Source organism: Carettochelys insculpta, chromosome 3 (assembly GCF_033958435.1).
Source record: "Carettochelys insculpta isolate YL-2023 chromosome 3, ASM3395843v1, whole genome shotgun sequence".
In the NCBI taxonomy this organism is placed as follows: Eukaryota; Metazoa; Chordata; order Testudines; family Carettochelyidae; genus Carettochelys; species Carettochelys insculpta.
In genome coordinates, this window is record NC_134139.1 from 16,498,332 (window position 1) to 16,514,739 (window position 16,408).

The 16,408-nt window shown below is 43.5% G+C and overlaps 1 long non-coding RNA gene across 2 annotated transcripts in view; it reads left to right on the forward strand.

Moving 5' to 3' along the window:
• LOC142010201 (uncharacterized) overlaps window positions 1-12,741 on the forward strand; it is a 50,778-nt gene extending 38,037 nt beyond the window's left edge. For both annotated transcript variants that reach the window (XR_012644719.1, XR_012644720.1), the window contains 2 exons: window positions 9,805-9,880; window positions 12,154-12,741. This is a non-coding gene — a long non-coding RNA (uncharacterized LOC142010201). The remainder of the gene's footprint in view (window positions 1-9,804; window positions 9,881-12,153) is intronic.
• Window positions 12,742-16,408: the final 3,667 nt, after the last annotated feature.

The following is a 16,408-nucleotide window of genomic DNA, read 5'->3' on the forward strand; positions in this document are numbered from 1 at the left end:
AACAGCTGCCAACATTCTCCTGACTGTTTTGAAACAGACTGAAGCCAGGAAGAGGATGAGAAGAACTGGCTTTCAGAATTAAAGCTGTGTTGTTTCTGTGTTGAGCCTGAGCCCACTCAGGGCAGTCTTTCTGTGTGGAAAAGAAGAACTTTGAATATAATGCACCAGATGTTGTGCTGTATTTGACTATTTCATGATTTACCACTGATGCAAACCAATGGTAAAGCTGGTAAAAAGGGAGCACAGGAGGAGCCTCAGGTAACACAATTCCAGACTGGCTCCTGTACCAATCCCAGCCCCCAGGAGTTAGTGTAGGGGGTCTCACTAGGTTGTGCCTGTACTCTGGTGACCTCTAGCTGTTGATCAGCCCTTGTCAGCCACTCCAGTATTATAGAGCAGCCTCTAGTCTGCTCTACTACATTTAGGGACTGAACCAGCACATATTTGATGCAGAAATGCAGGAGGAGGGGTACAAAGGCCATTTTACCCCCAAGCTCTACTGTCTGCTTATCAACTACAGCTATTATTTGTTCTGACTCCTCAGGTTGTTTTAAATGGATGTACACTGTGCCATGCACATGAAGCATAAAAGGGAGAGAAAGATCAGATGTGATAAAGCATGATCCATAATGTAATTGTGATGCGGTAAAGCTCTTTGATCACACATGACCAGATGGTCAGTTTAGTTTAGCCACTCACAATGCAACATTCTTAATACCAATGTATTATTTGTTGTTAGTGGTTGTTACAGAAAAACTTTATAATCTAAAGTGCTGCAGATCTGGACTGAGATACATTGGGAGAACATTGTTCAAAGCTTGGAAACCACATATGCGCTGGCATGCTATGCCTGGCTTCAGCCATTGCATTTTGTCCATAACTTCATGAGCACCAAATTTACCACACAACAAAGTAACATAAAAATGAATAAGGATGAGAATTGAGGTCGGGAAGAATATTTGTCAATCAAACTCCAAACGACTCCACATAAAAGTGTTTTGATCCCAAGTCCCAGGTCACATTACTTCTCCTGTGGCTCTTAACCAGTCAAGATGAAAGTATTGCTTAAAAAACCCCCTGAGCTCTGTATTAAAAGTCAGATTTCCAGAATGTTTTGGCTATGTGCACAGATCTGGTGTTTGCATCAGCAAACTGTCCCATCTAATCAAATGCATGCAAAATTGCTATATCTAGATATGCAGTTACGTGGTTAAAATGATGGACGAAACTGATTGTTAAGATCTTGCCTCAAGCTTGTGCGCTAAGAAACATTCTTTTTTAAATCACTTTTGTCTTGTCTACACACACACAGTCCCTTCAATTTAACCTATGCAAATAGGGTAGCTGAAGTCCATGTACTTCCATGGTGTCTTCTGCACAGTAAGGGTAGTAGGGGCTGCTCTCTCATTGATTCTGGCTACTCTTCTTGTCTGGAAGTCAAGAGTACTGGAGTCAACAGGAGAACAATTGGAGATGGATTTTTATCATGTCTAAGCAGATGCAATAAATCGACTGTCAGTGGATTGATCACTGCAGCATCGATCCACCATGTACTAAAGACCAGGCCTTAGGGACAGTTGGAAGAGTGACTGGATTAGAGCAACCTAACAATGAGGTACCAGCAGAACAGCGCTGTGCACACAAAGAAAATAGGGAGTTAGTGCTAGATATTCAAAGGTATTTTCCTAACTGGATTTTTAAGGGCTAGATTTTCAGTTATTTAGGCACCTCATTTGCATAGAGATTGAATGAGGTTCCAGCTTTGTGTGTTCTGTGGAATTTGTCTTTATGTGTGTCGTGTTGACTTTTAATTCCATTTCTTAGAATTTACTAAATAGTTCTGGCTTAAAGTGGCCAAGATTTCATTCCCGAGCTAAAGAAACACTTTAGTTGTCCCTCTCTCATTTGTACCTGGTTTGCTGTGAGAGGGAAACATTCTTTTCTCCTTAGCCAATAATAGTCTTTTAAGTAAGGGAGACCATGGAAATATTTACATTTTTCTGCTGCACATGGTCTGTATATAGCCAAAATTATGCTTTTTTTCTCCTTTATTCTATCTAATAGACTTACAATTCAATGGTAATAAGGCTTTTTAAATGGTAGAAGGTTAGTTCACTGATCTGGTGTGTTTTCAAAATAGTTGCAGTGAAGGAACTTTACTATGTAGTAGTTGAACGGAAGTGTTATTTGATCACAGAGTTTGTCCAGCACGTGAAAGCTAGTATACTGTACTTAAGTAATGCATCTGTACATAGTATAAGACAATGGGGTGAAGAGAACTGAAGCCACAATAAATGGTTCGATGTCACTATTATTTGTATGAAAAGTATTGGCTTAAGTATGATGCTCATTAAATTAATTTGATTTCAGAAAGGCGAAGTGGATGAGGTAATATTTTTGCTGTGACCAGTTTCTGTTGTTGAGAGAGAAACAAACTTTAGAGCTTTTAAGCTGTCTAGAAGAGCTCAGAATCAGCACAAAAGCTTGTCTGTCATCAACAGAAGATGGTCCAGTCAAAAATATGACTTCATCCATCTTGTTTCAGGTAACATGGGACTGACAGGACTATAACAATAGTGAATACTTACATAGCTTCAGACAGCTTACTAAAGTCATTGATGCAGCAGTGGTCCTGGTTCACATCACTGGTACTGGTACCTCAGGCAGTTAGGAGTGGAATCATACAAGATTGTCTCTCCTACCCTATTGCCCGTTTGTTCATTCCTTCCTATAAGCAGCGTGTATGTGAGTAGTCCTGTTGACAAAGCAGAATTGGATCTTAATGCTTGACTTGGGGTGTGCGCATTCTTGGTGCATCATTGCTGCTGTCACCTGTCAGTAGTCAGGTAGGTTCTCCCCATCCCAGAGCTGTGATTACTCTTTTGAGCAGAAGGCTGGGATTTGGAGCAACCACTTTTCCAAAGTGGCTAAGAGCACATGCAACTGAGTGAGAGAAAGAGGGCCCTGACTGGTACAGCTGAGACCATGTGCCTCAATCCTCCAGCCTAGACTTGAGCTTCAAAGGCACCTTATGCATTTTATCCAAATCCCATTGAAATTCAGTGGAGGTCAAGCTCTTAACTCTCTTAGGGTTCTTTCCTTAGTTGTTGTCCTTATTCACACCAGGCCAGATTTTAAAGTTATTTAGGCACCTAATAAGAAAGGTGCATTGATCATCGGAGGAGATTGGAATGCGAAGGTTGGAACAGATAATGAAAGTTGGCAGAGAGTCATGGGAAGGTTTGGATATGGAGAAAGAAACGAACGAGTGAGAAACTGTTAGAGTTCGCTACAGAGCACGAGATGGCGATATGCAACATGAGATTTTAACAAAAGGACTGTAGGAAGTGGACATGGAGATCGAATGACGGGAAGTCCAAGAACATGATAGATATGATTTTGATAAGAAGAAGATGGATAACATCAGTACAGCAGTGCTGAACTTTCCAAGGAGTGGATATAGACTCAGACCACAATCTCGTGATTGCAAACATCAAGATAAAACTCAAAAGAAAATGTAAGACACGGTTTAAGAAAAGACGAAATGTGGTGAGGCTATGTGAGGAAGAAACAGGGAATGCATACAGAACAGCACTCGAAGAGAAGATTAAGAATATCGCCACAGAGAAAGACCTAGATAAGAGAGTCGCAGCGATATCCATCACTATAGAAGAGGCAATTGAGCAGACTGTTCCAGAAGAAGAAAAGATCAATAAGAAGTGGATTACCCAGAAGACACTGAAGTTGGCTCAAGAGAAAAGAGCACTGAAGATCAGAAGAGATGTTTCTGAGATGGCAGAACAGCAATATAGGATTAAATGCAATGAGGTAAGGAAAGAAGCCAGAAAGGATAAGGAGAAATGGTTAGAGGAGCAATGTGAAGATATCGAGAGGTATTATGGCGAATGTAAGACCAGGGAGACAATTAGGAATATTAATAGGAAACGGCAACCAAAGCAGATGGCGATCAGAGATGAGAACAAAGAAGTGCTCATGAACAGAGAGAAGATTGTCTAGCAATGGACGAGATATTGCACCGATCTATGCAAAGTGTAGTTGGGCCCTAGTGTCTCAGAGAGACTGATTGAAGAATTGAAAGAGATATGTCCCCCGAGCATCGAGAGCAAGACCAATATTTCAAAGGAAGAAGTAGAAGAAGCAGTGAAATGACTAAAGAACAACAAGAGCCCTGGAAATAAGATCATGGGAGAGATGATCATGTACGGCGGAGAAAGCATGATTGAGGAAATACACCGACTATGTAATGTACTGTGGAAAGAAGGGAAGGTGCCTAAGGAATGGACAAGATCTGTGCTAGTGACAATACCCAAGAAAGGAAGTACATTGGAGGGCAAGAACTACAGAACAGTTGCCCTAATGAGTTGTCTAGGCAAGGTGCTGATGAGGATACTGACTGAGAGATTAAGATTGCAGATAGAAGAACATATAGCAGGCGAGCAAGCAGGGTTCAGAAAACATAGAAGTACCATACAGCGGATATTGGCACTAAGACTGATAGCGGAGAAAGCTCAACGGAAGAACAAAAGCGTATATACTTGCTTCGTCGATTTTTCAAAAGGCATTTGACAGTATAGATCAGAAAGTGACTTGAGCAGTGTTGGAGTCATATGGAGTGGATAGCAGACTATATGGTTGTTGAAAGATATCAATGATAGTGCGGAGGCAGCAGTGAGAACATGCGGGGAGTTGGGAAGTTGGCTTAAAACAAATAGAGGTACGAGAAAAGGAGATCTGATATCGCCAAATATCTTCATCGCACATCTGGAGAGAGCGATGGACAAGATCAAGGAAGAAGTAGAAGGGATATCTGTGCACGGGAAAAGAATTAACAACTTGAGGTTCGCGGATGATATAGTTATCATTGAGGAACATGAGGAGAAGCTGGCGAAAATGGTGCAGATGTTAAATGAAGAAGGGAAGCAGTACGGACTGATTATGAACATCGATAAAACAAAAACAATGGTATTTGGAGATAAGGAAATAGGAAGGAAGATCAGTGTCGATGGTATTGTACTAGAAAATGTAGAGAAGCTCACATATCTGGGGAGCAACATAACATATGATCTAGACTGTAAGAAGGACATAGCGACTAGAATAGCGAAAGCAAGAACGAGTTTGAAGGCAATGGATAAGATCTGGAAAAGCAAAGCAATTAGCTTAAGAACGAAGCTGGGCATCTTGAAAATGTGTGTATTCAGCAGCATGTTGTATGGATGTGAGATATGGGTGATAACGAAAGATTCGAAAAGAATATTGGCATTCGAAAGAAGTTGTTATAGAAAGATTCTGAGAATAGGATGGATGCAGAAGGTCACCAATGAGGAATTATATAGGAAGATACAGACGAAAGAGAACCTGCTGGAGAAGGTTATAAAATGGAACCTACAACTATTTGGACATATTGGCAGAATGAACGACAAACAAAAAATCAAGACCCTAGTATTTGGCATAATGGATTCGAATAGGAGAGGCAGACCCCACAGAGAATGGATAGATGATGTAGTGGGTTGGTGCAGAGCTAGTCTACAGAAACTAAGCCGCTCTGCACTGGATAGGGAAAGATGGAAGGAAATAGAAGGCATCAGACACCAAAGGGCGCTGAGCCCATGGTTATTGATGATGATGATGAATAATACAGATGAGCAATCAGTGCTTCAGGTGATGGTTTTCTGAGCTGCTTTAGAAATTCCACGGAAATTGAGAAATTAATTCATGCTGATCGTGTTATGGCAATAAAGACAAAGTAAATTAAAGACTGAACACAGAGTTATCTAGAAAGGTAAGTGTGTATTTTAATGTTACATTAATAATTACTGAATTACAATGCTGTTGAATGTTGATAAAGTCTGAATTGCTTCTTGAAATGCCACTGGTGACAGTCTGGGTACCACTTTAAATAGGATTTCTGAGTCTTAGGAGAAAAAAGAATAAATTATTACTTGTGATTACAGGACTTCAGAAGAAGCTTATTCTCATCACATCTCCTTGAACATTTGCTCTACTCTCAGCGTAGGCTGCCTTTGCGTGAGACATGAAAGGAATGTAGTCAGTCTTTTTTTAGCCATGTATTGTACACATTGTCAAGGTAAAATCTGTAGAACATGTATGAAGTTCTTCCCCAAAATAATTAGCAGGAGGTGCATATGAATTTGTAGTTTTTCCTTCAGTACTGCTCCAGAATCTGAAGAAGCGGATCTTTCCCATGAAAGCTCATGACCTGTTATTAAAACAGGTGTTCAAGGTGCTACACAATGGCTTCTTTCTTTTGTAAAGATACAGACTAATACAGCTACCCATCTGAGACTATACGTGTGTAGGTATTTCCTGATTCATGAAAAATGGTGAATAACGATGAAGCCTGTATCTAATATCTCTGTCTCCTAACTCTATCATGGCCTAATAAACATGCTTGCTTTTAGCCCAGATACATTATGCTTAACACTCAGTCTTCACTCACCATCCCCCAGCAGAATCTAGTGGAGAAGTTGAACTGCATTAGCGTTTTGTATTCTTAATTTTGTAACTTTATAAAAATATACTCCCTATAAAAATTATACTTTCCTGGCTGGGAAGAGCCAAGGTGTGGGTGGCTGATTGCTAACATGCAGACATATTTGGGAGCGACTAACGTACTGGAGCCATTCCGTATCAGGAATGTTATGAGCAAAACATGAGAAGTAATTCTGCTGCTCTATTCTGTGCTGATTAGGCCTCATTTGGAGTATTGTGTCTGGGCACCACATTTCAAGAAGGATGTGGAAAAGCTGAAGAGGGTCCAGAGAAACCTGCAAATGCAGGTTTAGAAAACATGACATATGAGGGATGATTGAAAGAACTTGTTTGGAAACAAGAAGACTGAGAGGGGGTACAATAGCAGTTTTCAAGTACACAAAAGGGTGTCAAAAAGAGGAGGGAGAAAAATTGTTTGGAGAAAGTGGAATGCTAATAAATAGCCCGAAATATGCTAATGAGGCCTGCATGTAAATTCCCAGCACCTCATTAGCATAAGATCACGTGATTTGGAGTCTGGAAGACGGTCTTCCGGACTCCAAATCATGTGACCTTATGCTAATGAGGTGCTGGGAATTTACAGACATGCCTCATTAGCATATCTCGGGCTGTTTATTAGCAAACCACTTTTGGAGAAAGTGGCATGTGTAGAAACAGCCCTTGACTTCTGATGACGGGACAAGAAGCAGTGGGCTTAAACCTCATGTCACCTTGCCCAGGACTTCTAGGGGAACCCAGGTCCACTCCACCAGATTCTAGTCGAGGGATGCTATAACCAGCCACTACAGTATTCTACTTCTGGGTAAATTCTTAACCAAACATGAAAAATTGTGCTCACAATATTTTAAAATTCTGTACATTTTATTTGCCAAAATAACACCATGTAATCATGCCAGTTTCAATCAGTGTGGTAATTTATTTAAAAATACCTGTCTGCAAATAAGCCTGTAATGGTACATTCACATCCAAACTTCCCTAGGAGTAGAGAGTTAAAGAAACCCTTGCAACAACCCAGTTCCTGCTTTTCTGCCTACTCTCCCTGAGAGCCCAGGTATGCCCCATTCGAGTCACTCTCACTCTCTCTCCCCAGAGCTCATATATGTGCCATTCCAAGCCCATACATTCTCACCTCCTACTCCCCACAGGACAGATGCACACCAACCCCACTTCCTGCCAGCCTGGCCCAGATACTCCCAGACCCTGCTCTTCAAGAGTATGTCTACACAGCAAGTTTATTGCAAAATAACAACCATTATTTCCAAATAACTTCCTTTGCATCTATACAATGCAACTGCTATTTCAAAATCTGTCTTCTGCAATTTAGGACTAGGCTCATTCATCCTCCCAGAAGAGCGTGCTTATTTTGGCCTGAATCTTTCAAATTCCCCAAAATGTTCTAGAGTATAAAAAGGTATGAAAATAAATGGTTGAATGGTGGACAAAGATATGCAAGGGAGTGAGGGTACCATTGCAGATGAGATTGAACAGCTGATGAGGCTTTGTCTTCACAGCTTGTTAGCACCACAGCTGTGCACTAAAAGCTGGAGAATCATGGGGCGGAGACAAGATTAAGCACCTCCTACCGATAAAAGCTTTGTTGCTCAATTGCCAGTGTAGAAAAGCCTGAAGCAGGCAGTTCTTGATAGCTTGTGCAGCAGATAGAAGGTTCTCATGCCAACCATGGTGAGAGGATAAAAAGACAGAAAGTAGGCTGGTGTTTGACAAAACAGAGTGGTTGGGGACAGGAGTGAAAAGATTTCAACACTGTTAAGTAGAGCAAGACTCTGGAAGTGTTGAAACACTTGGCAGTTTTACACTGGATGCTGGAATCATTGGGCGGATCAACTAATTTGTCTGAGGATGGCAGTTGTTTCTGAATGTGCTGATAAGATTCCTGATGGTGAGTGCGCCTACGGAGAGAATTCACATTTCCGAATCAAGCTGGTGTGATAATTAATCTCTTGTGATTCTAACGGATGTCTACAGGGCAGCAGAAACAAAAGATCATGCACTGGATGTGATTAATGCACCATTAACTGTCAGAAGGAGAGTTCTGAAAGTGGGTAAACAAGGGTTAGGCCAAACTAGTGACTGCACCTGAGAAAATTGCAGTAGCAGAAACAAGTGGGGAGGTGGGTCTCAGCATTCATTTTCCATGAGCCTGTTGTGTTGTTTACTTGTCTGACATCACTCAGCTCCAAGAATGCATAAACAGAAGGAAAAGGCTTTTGATTTTTAGAACGAAGCTCAGTGACTCAGGGCTCAAACTGAGGAACTCAAAAGACACACAGTTGACCATAGTCTTCCACGTGGGGGGGTCCTGCTCACATACAGTTTTTGTAAGAACGTGAACAGTAGTGGAGCCCAAGGACAACACTAAGTAGTTCCACCATTGAGAAAAATGCAGCTCCAGTGTCTTGATGTACAGTCTCAGAGCTTCATATCATTGTTGCTGCAAAGGGCTAATTTGAAAGAGTATTGTGTTATGTTTCTACCACACTGAGAGGGGTTGGGTGAAATATTAACACTCAGTGCCTCAGTTCCCCTTTCTATAAAATGGATTTGTTACTATTTCCTTTGTAAAGAACTTTATCTTTGGGTAAAAGGAACTGTCAGTGTGCTGAATATTAATAAATTGTTGCTATTATTTTATTGGGATGGCTGTAATAATTTCTTTTTCGTTAGTACAGTGTGCTGCCAACTCTCTTCCTCCTCATACCTAGGAGTATAGGATGTGTGTTAGTATACTGTTAGGGCCTGATCGTAGCCCACGACTGCCCAGATTGGGAGGCAAAAGGGACATTTTGCCCCAGTGTCCCCTCCATTTGAAACCCCCACCCCAAAATGATGGAGAAGCACCTGAGCCAAATGTGAGAGGCTTTGCTACCTGGAACGTGAGGTCACACCACCAGTTAGGTGGCCCAGATCCCTCTGTCAGCTGATTAATATCAATCCAGTTTGTACCAGCCAAGAATTTAGCATGAAATATCATCAGTTGTAAAATGTGCCTCAGCTGCCAAGGCCTCACGGAAAGAGAAGCTCCTTCCAACTCTTCCTCTGATACCCCCAAATGAACCAGGCACAATCTGCCACTGAATAAAGACTTCAGTATTGAATTGCTTCTTCACGCTCCCACTAAAATCTCACCGGCTCTGGAGTGATGTGTAGCAGCGTCCAGCAGTGCATAATTCATGTGCTCAGGAAGCTCCTGTTATTTATGTAGCTTCTTATCTGTACTCTGTGTTTTACTGAGCATAATTTCTTCCCTGAAAGGTTTACAAGCTTCAAGCAGTAGTTCAAGCAGCTGATCCACAGCCCATAGATGTCAATGGAAAGAGTCCCATTGAATGTAAGTATTAGAGGGGCAGCTGTGTTAGTCCGTATCCAGGAAAACAATGAGAAGTCCTCTGGCACCTTATAGACTCACAGATATTTTGGGGCATAAGCTGTTGTGGGCAGAGACCTGCTTTGTTAGAATGCATCTGATGAAGTGGGTCTTTGCCCTCGAAAGCTTATGGTCCAATAAATATGTGAGTCTATAAGGTGCCACGCCACTTCTCGTTCCATTGAATTCAGTGGCTCTGGGTTGGGCCCCCAGGAGCTGGAAGGAGACATCAGAGGGAGCAAGAAGCACACAGCAAAGCTTCCTGGAAGATATGGTGTGATGGGGTGCAAGAGGGAGATAGCCGCAACCCCTTCCACCTTATGGAACATGCTCCAGCTGCTCAGGTATAAAAGCAAGCAGCTCAGTTCAGTGGGGGCTGATGGCAAGAGGCAGGAAAGCTGCAGTGAGAACCAAGATGCTGAGGCACCTCGAACAAGACCAGAGCTGTCTCGTCCGTAGGATGAGGTGAGGCAACCACTCCAGGCCCTGTGCTTTTGGAGAAGAGGGGCTCAGCGGGCCGAGAGGGTGTGGCAGAGCAGGCTGCCACTCGTGCCGTGTGATGAGTATGTTGGGGGGAGGCTAAGGGTAGGTGAACTCCTGTTGCTACTGCCTGTGCATTGCCCCAGGTAAGCCCCAACTAAGCTGGCTGGGGAGGGGGTGTGGGTGGGGGCAGAGCAGGGAAGCAGCAGGGTCTGCGGCACAGAGGGTATGCCCAGGACCCTGTACTTGGGGCACTGGGATGGGAGATTTCTTGAAGCAGTCGTAAGATAACTCAGGGCTGCTTGCTGTATGAGACCTCCCAAGTCAAACACCTCATGCACGGTTAGAGCACTGCCTATATGGCAAAGTGAGGGGAAAGCAGTTGGTCCCATGATCTGGGGTCTGAGGCTATGAATTTCTTCAGCATACTCCTCAATCTAATTAAATTGTTCCGCTCACCTATGCATCTGGGGATGATAGGTCAAAGTCCTAAAGACGGAGACAAAAAGTCGGCCACACAGTTCTTTCATCATAGGATATAAAACCAGTTGCCTCTTCAGACAGAATCTCCCTGGGGACCTCTACCATGTGAAGACTGTCATGAGTTTTGCCGCATTGCTTACGGAAACGGCCGTGGGATAGGAGGTTGCATAGCCGAGGCTGGCTAGAACGTGTTGAGATGCCCCGGTGCTCAGGTCTCCCTCAGTTCATTGTTCTCCTCTCAAAAGGGATCCTGACCACAGGGATCAGGACGAGGGGTGTTTTGGGGATGCCCTTGGTGCTAGACCAGGGGTGTGCAAAGTGGGGGTGTGCCCCGGTGGGGGGGAATGAAATTTCAAAAAGGGGGTACAGCACAATCAGCTCCCCATGTGGGCCCTCCACTCCCTCCCCCAGTCTCTGTCAGCTCAGCAGTGCTACCCTGTGCAGCGCTGCCTCTCTGCCTCTGTCTGCCGTTGGCAGAGGGCTGGCTTCATTTCTGGTCCCCTTCCCCCCACCTCACCCCGCCATGGGTGCTTCTGCAGCCTCCTTGAGCCAGGCTGACGTGTGCTGCCACCCCTCCTACTCCCATGGGGCTACCGTCCCCTGGGAGGGCTGCAATCATTTCTGGTCTCCCAGCCTGAGCAAACTGGGAGGCACATGTAGCAGAGGAAGTTGAGTGGGGGGTGAGCTTTGACTGAGAGAGCCCCTTTGTTCAACTTCCCAGACAGTTCAGGCTTTTTCTTTTTTCATTTAAGTGCAGTGATGTTGATCTTTTGTTTTGTTCTTTTGTTTAAGTTTGCCTGGGAGAATAGAGTGGGGCAGCAGGGAAGGAGAGTGGGCTCTTTAAACAGCAGTTGGTTTTTTTTTTTTTTCCCCTGAGCCGGAGAGTGGATGGGATGTGTTTTGGAACATCAAGATAAAGGGTTTTCATTTGTATAACACATTCTCCATTTCATTAAAATGTTTGAAATATGTTAGTGTGTGTATCTATGTATATATATTTGCATTTATATACTGATTAACAAAGTTTTTACACACTTATTTTTGTATATGCTGAAAGGGATTTTTTTTTCACATGAACATAAGTGAAATTTCTGTCAGTTTGGATTATGTTAGAAAGGTTGGGGGACCTCGGCTAATTGCAGGGACAAAAAGGGGGGCCTGATGTAAAAAGTTTGCTCACCCCTGGGCTAGATAACCAACATTCCAGGCAGGAGGTGCAAAAGTCACTGAAATCTCTCCACTAGCTAATTGAAGATCTTTTTTCCTCTCCCCAGGTGTCCTGAACAGAGGACTCCATTCACCCGTTGCAAGGCCCCCTCAGCTATCAGCCCTGCCGATGGAAAGTTGTTTTACTTCCCTCACTTCCCTGTCTTACTCAGAACAGTATATCTATGCACCTCTGAGCTCATAGTGCAATCATGCTTAATGAGCAGCTTTCTATCACCTTTTCCCAATCCACCAAAGAAAAATTACCATCTGGTTTGCTAACTGCTCCTGAACAAAAATGGTGTCTTGTAGTAGAACATCAGCATCCAGGGAGAATCCAGTCTAAACTTTGGCAGGGGATGGAGAAGTTCAAAGTCTGCTGGCACTTTGCCAGGGTCCTTTTCCTCCCCTAAACACCTCAATTTTGCTAGTTCCAAGAGCACTTTTCTCTGTGGAGTGGGGATCACTCTACTGGGCTCCCAGTGACCCTGCTTGTGCTTTTGTGTCTCCCCAAGATGACTGGATGGGCTAGAATAGAGACTAGTCCCATAAAGAAGTTCCCTACAGTCAGCTATACCACTCTGGTGGGGATGGTTTTCACATCACTTTGTACACTGTAATGATCTTGATGGTGTTCATGAAATAACAAAGTGAAGGAAAAAGAAATAAAATTGTAATAAAATAAACTGGAGCACACTGGTAGTGATTGAATGTGCTCAACCACATGGTGTTCCTCTTCCCTGTTTCCAGAGCACACCCCCAGATTCCCACATTCACAACACAGTCTCCTATGAGGAAATGCCTCGAAATTACAATCTTTTGTAAACGTATCTGTACATCTTTTTGCTTAAAAACAAAGTGACACCCCTGCCTCCAGGTCACAGCTCCAATATTCATAATACTGTCCCTGATGACAGTGTGTCTCTGAATTTGTAGAAGATTATATCTTTCAGGATAACCATTTTGGTTCTGTCTTTATAGTACCTAGCATAGTGGTGTCATGGTCTATGACTGGGGCTTTTGGACAGAGGCAATGCATGGGGGTGCACAGGGGTTCATGTGCACCCCCAGATCTGCACCCTCCCACACTCACTGTCAGCACCACTTACAGTGAGTGTGGGGACAGTCCTGCCCCTTCTTCACAGTGGTGCTTCTGCAGGAAAAGGTTGGAAGGGGGCAGAGCAGAGTGGGAAGAGGGAGGGGCATAGGTGGGGAAGGGGTGAAGAACAGAGGTAAGAGAGTGAGGGGCATGGGTGGAGCAGAGATGGGAAGGGGACAGGGCATGTGGCCAGTGCCTGTCGACCCCAAATTCTGTGCATTGATGCCTCTGCTCTGAGACAAGACTGCAAAAGTCTTATAAATGTGGGTTATTCCCAAATGGAAGTGACAAAGGGTGGGGCAGGGGGAAAGAAAGGGAGGGAAAAGATCAGTTCTTTTATTTTTTTTTCCTTTTTCATAAAGCAGGACAGAATTTCTACCACATAGTGTCTGTAACCAAAATTAAGTCTCTACCACATAGTGTCTGTAACCTGCCAAGTAAAATATTGTGATCTAAAGCAGCAAATGTCAGGGAAATTTGCACCGTGAGGAAGAAAATCATGTTTTTAGAATCAGTATTTTTTTTTCTTCAAATGCATCAGCTGAATGATACTCTATTTAAAACTATGCCCCCATTCCACCTGCTATGTACTGCTACAGCTCTGTAAAGTAGGCAGGAAGTTAGCTAAACAGGATGATTGATGAGTACCGTGCCACAGCTTTCTGTGTCAGTACAGTAGCCCCTTGAATTACACGAGGGGAGTGTTCCCATGCACCCTTGTGTAACTCAAATTTTGTGTAGGTGGGGGGCTTTTTTCCCTGGTGGAATGCACATTCTGCAGCCAGAGAAGCAGCAGGAACACCTGGAGTTCCTTTTGAAAGTTAAGTCCTGGGGTTGGGGGGCAGCTGGGGAGGATTAAGCCTGGCGGTGTGTTGGAGACGTGTGAGTGGGGCAAGTGGGTTAAGCCTGGGGTGGGTTAGGGCTGCAGGTGGAGCTGAGCCATAACCGCACATGAGGGGCGTTGAGCCAGAGCCAGGCCACGGGGTTTGAACCAGGGTGGGGGGTTTGAACTGTAGCTGCGTGCAGGATGTTGAACCAGAGCCATGTGAGGGGGCTTTGAACTAGGGCCGAAGTGGGGGTCTTGAACCGGGGCCACACGTGGGTGTGGTGAGCTTAAACTATGTGCATGGGTTGTGAGCCAGGCTGGTTGGGGGTTGAACCAGGACGTGCAGGGCCAGGGGAGCGGGATTTTGAGTTGTGCTTAACTCATGTTAATGAAAGTTAAGCACAACTCAAAATCACACATTTCAAGGGTTTAACATACAGGGAAAATGACAGGGGCATATCACAGGGAAGATGGCATTGTGTCAGTGCTCTTGCACTTGTGTCTTTTTCATCTGGCGTAAAGGCATAAAGGTGAACCTCTCCAATCCAGCACTCTCTGGACCTGATCGATGCCAAGCCAGAGAATTTGTTGGACCATGGGAGGTCAATATCATCTAGCAGCATTGCCAACACTTCCATTGCTTACTGGACTATTAGGAGACATTTACAGGTAAATTACAGCTAAATAACAGCACAGAACACTGACAGCCATGACTGGTGGCTGTAAACAAACTCTATGGGATCACAAGAAACTTGGCCACACCCATGATAAGTAGATATCTGGCTAGCTAAAACCATGCCAGATTATGAATGGTGCCAGACTAGAGAAGTTCAGCCTGTACCTGGAAAGATATTGTAAGCTGTGCTGCCTTGAGCCTTCCTTGACTCAGGGCTTTAGAGGAGATCTGATTTGCTGCTGTGGAGGATACAGATACATCTCATAGAACTGGAGGGGACCTCTGGAGGTCATTGAGTCCAGTTCCCTACTCTCTTGGCAGGACCAAGCACCATCTATTTGACCCAGATCCCTAAATGCCCCCCTCAAAGGACTGAGCTCACAACCCTGGGTTTAGCTCAAACCACTGAGCTATCCATCCCCCCATCTGGGTCAGCTTTTGTTCGGATGAACATGTGTAATTGCTGTATGAGGAATCAATGTGTTACATAGATATGTATTTTATACCATTGGGACATGTACTCTTGCTGGAAATAAAGAGTTGAAAGTTAGTGTTAATCAATACATCTGAATATAGTGTAATCAGGGTAATATAAAAGTATATATTCTACATTCTTTCAAGGTTCAAACTAGAGATGATTGAGCTATTCAGTGAGAGCAATTTATTTGTGACTTAGCCTTTTTCTTCTGTTCGGGACGTGTTTACAAACAGGTATATTTTACAGACTTTTTCATTAATTAAAATTGTGTAATGGGTTTTATAATGACATATGAGCCTAGAAATGTTTGTTAGTATTTTGTGGTTCATATATCTATGATTGGTCAACTGTGGCATTCCAGTGTTAGCTACTTTCAATTTTATCACAAATGCCACCATATTTGGTGTGTTTTTTCTAGAAGCTGCAGTTCCTGGAATCATGTAATTAGGAGGAAATCTCAGCTTTCCTTTTGGAGTGGGAGGAAAACATTTTTAGTCCGCAGGGTTGAAGCTTGAAATATGACCCTCAAGGTTCAAAAAGCAAAGAACTCAAAACTTACTGTTAATCTCCTGATTCCTAAGCCAGTCTCCCAACTTTTGAAGGGCTGCTTATGATTTTTGAACATGTAGGTTTGGCATTACTTCAATTTGTGTGCTAGGTTAGGTCACCTACATCTTGTTTCCTCTTTGCTGATTGCCTGACATGACTTTTACAAGATCCTTTTGCTTCCACCTGAAACAAATTTAATCTTGATGTCGTTCTTGAGACCCTGTCAGAAAGCATGGTCTGCCTGGGCATATGAGTTTGTATGTTTGGGACCAAAATGATTCACACTGACAAATCCTAGTTTTGCTTTTTCAGGGACATGACCCTGCCAAACTGGCATCCACTTTCATAATTTGTAAACTCCCTGGAAACATTGTTACACTATTTCACCATATTTAAAAAAAGAAAAAAGAAACGCTGGTCTCTGTCTCTGTAGCCACCTGTTGGGGTAGTTAGAATGCCTCCTAATCTAAAATCTCCTAAGTGGCTGCAGTCATTGTACCTTTTGGCAAGCGTACCTACAGTGTCCTCATGCTGACCAAGTGCCTAGATTTTGAGTGTTTTCTCAATATCTGTGCCTCCTTTTGAAGTCAGAAAAAAATGTTTCTTTTTCTCACTTGGGAAAACCCTGCACTACTGAGCCTCGAATGCAGTGGTTCTCACAGCTGTCAACCATCGTGTCATATATATCTGTGTAA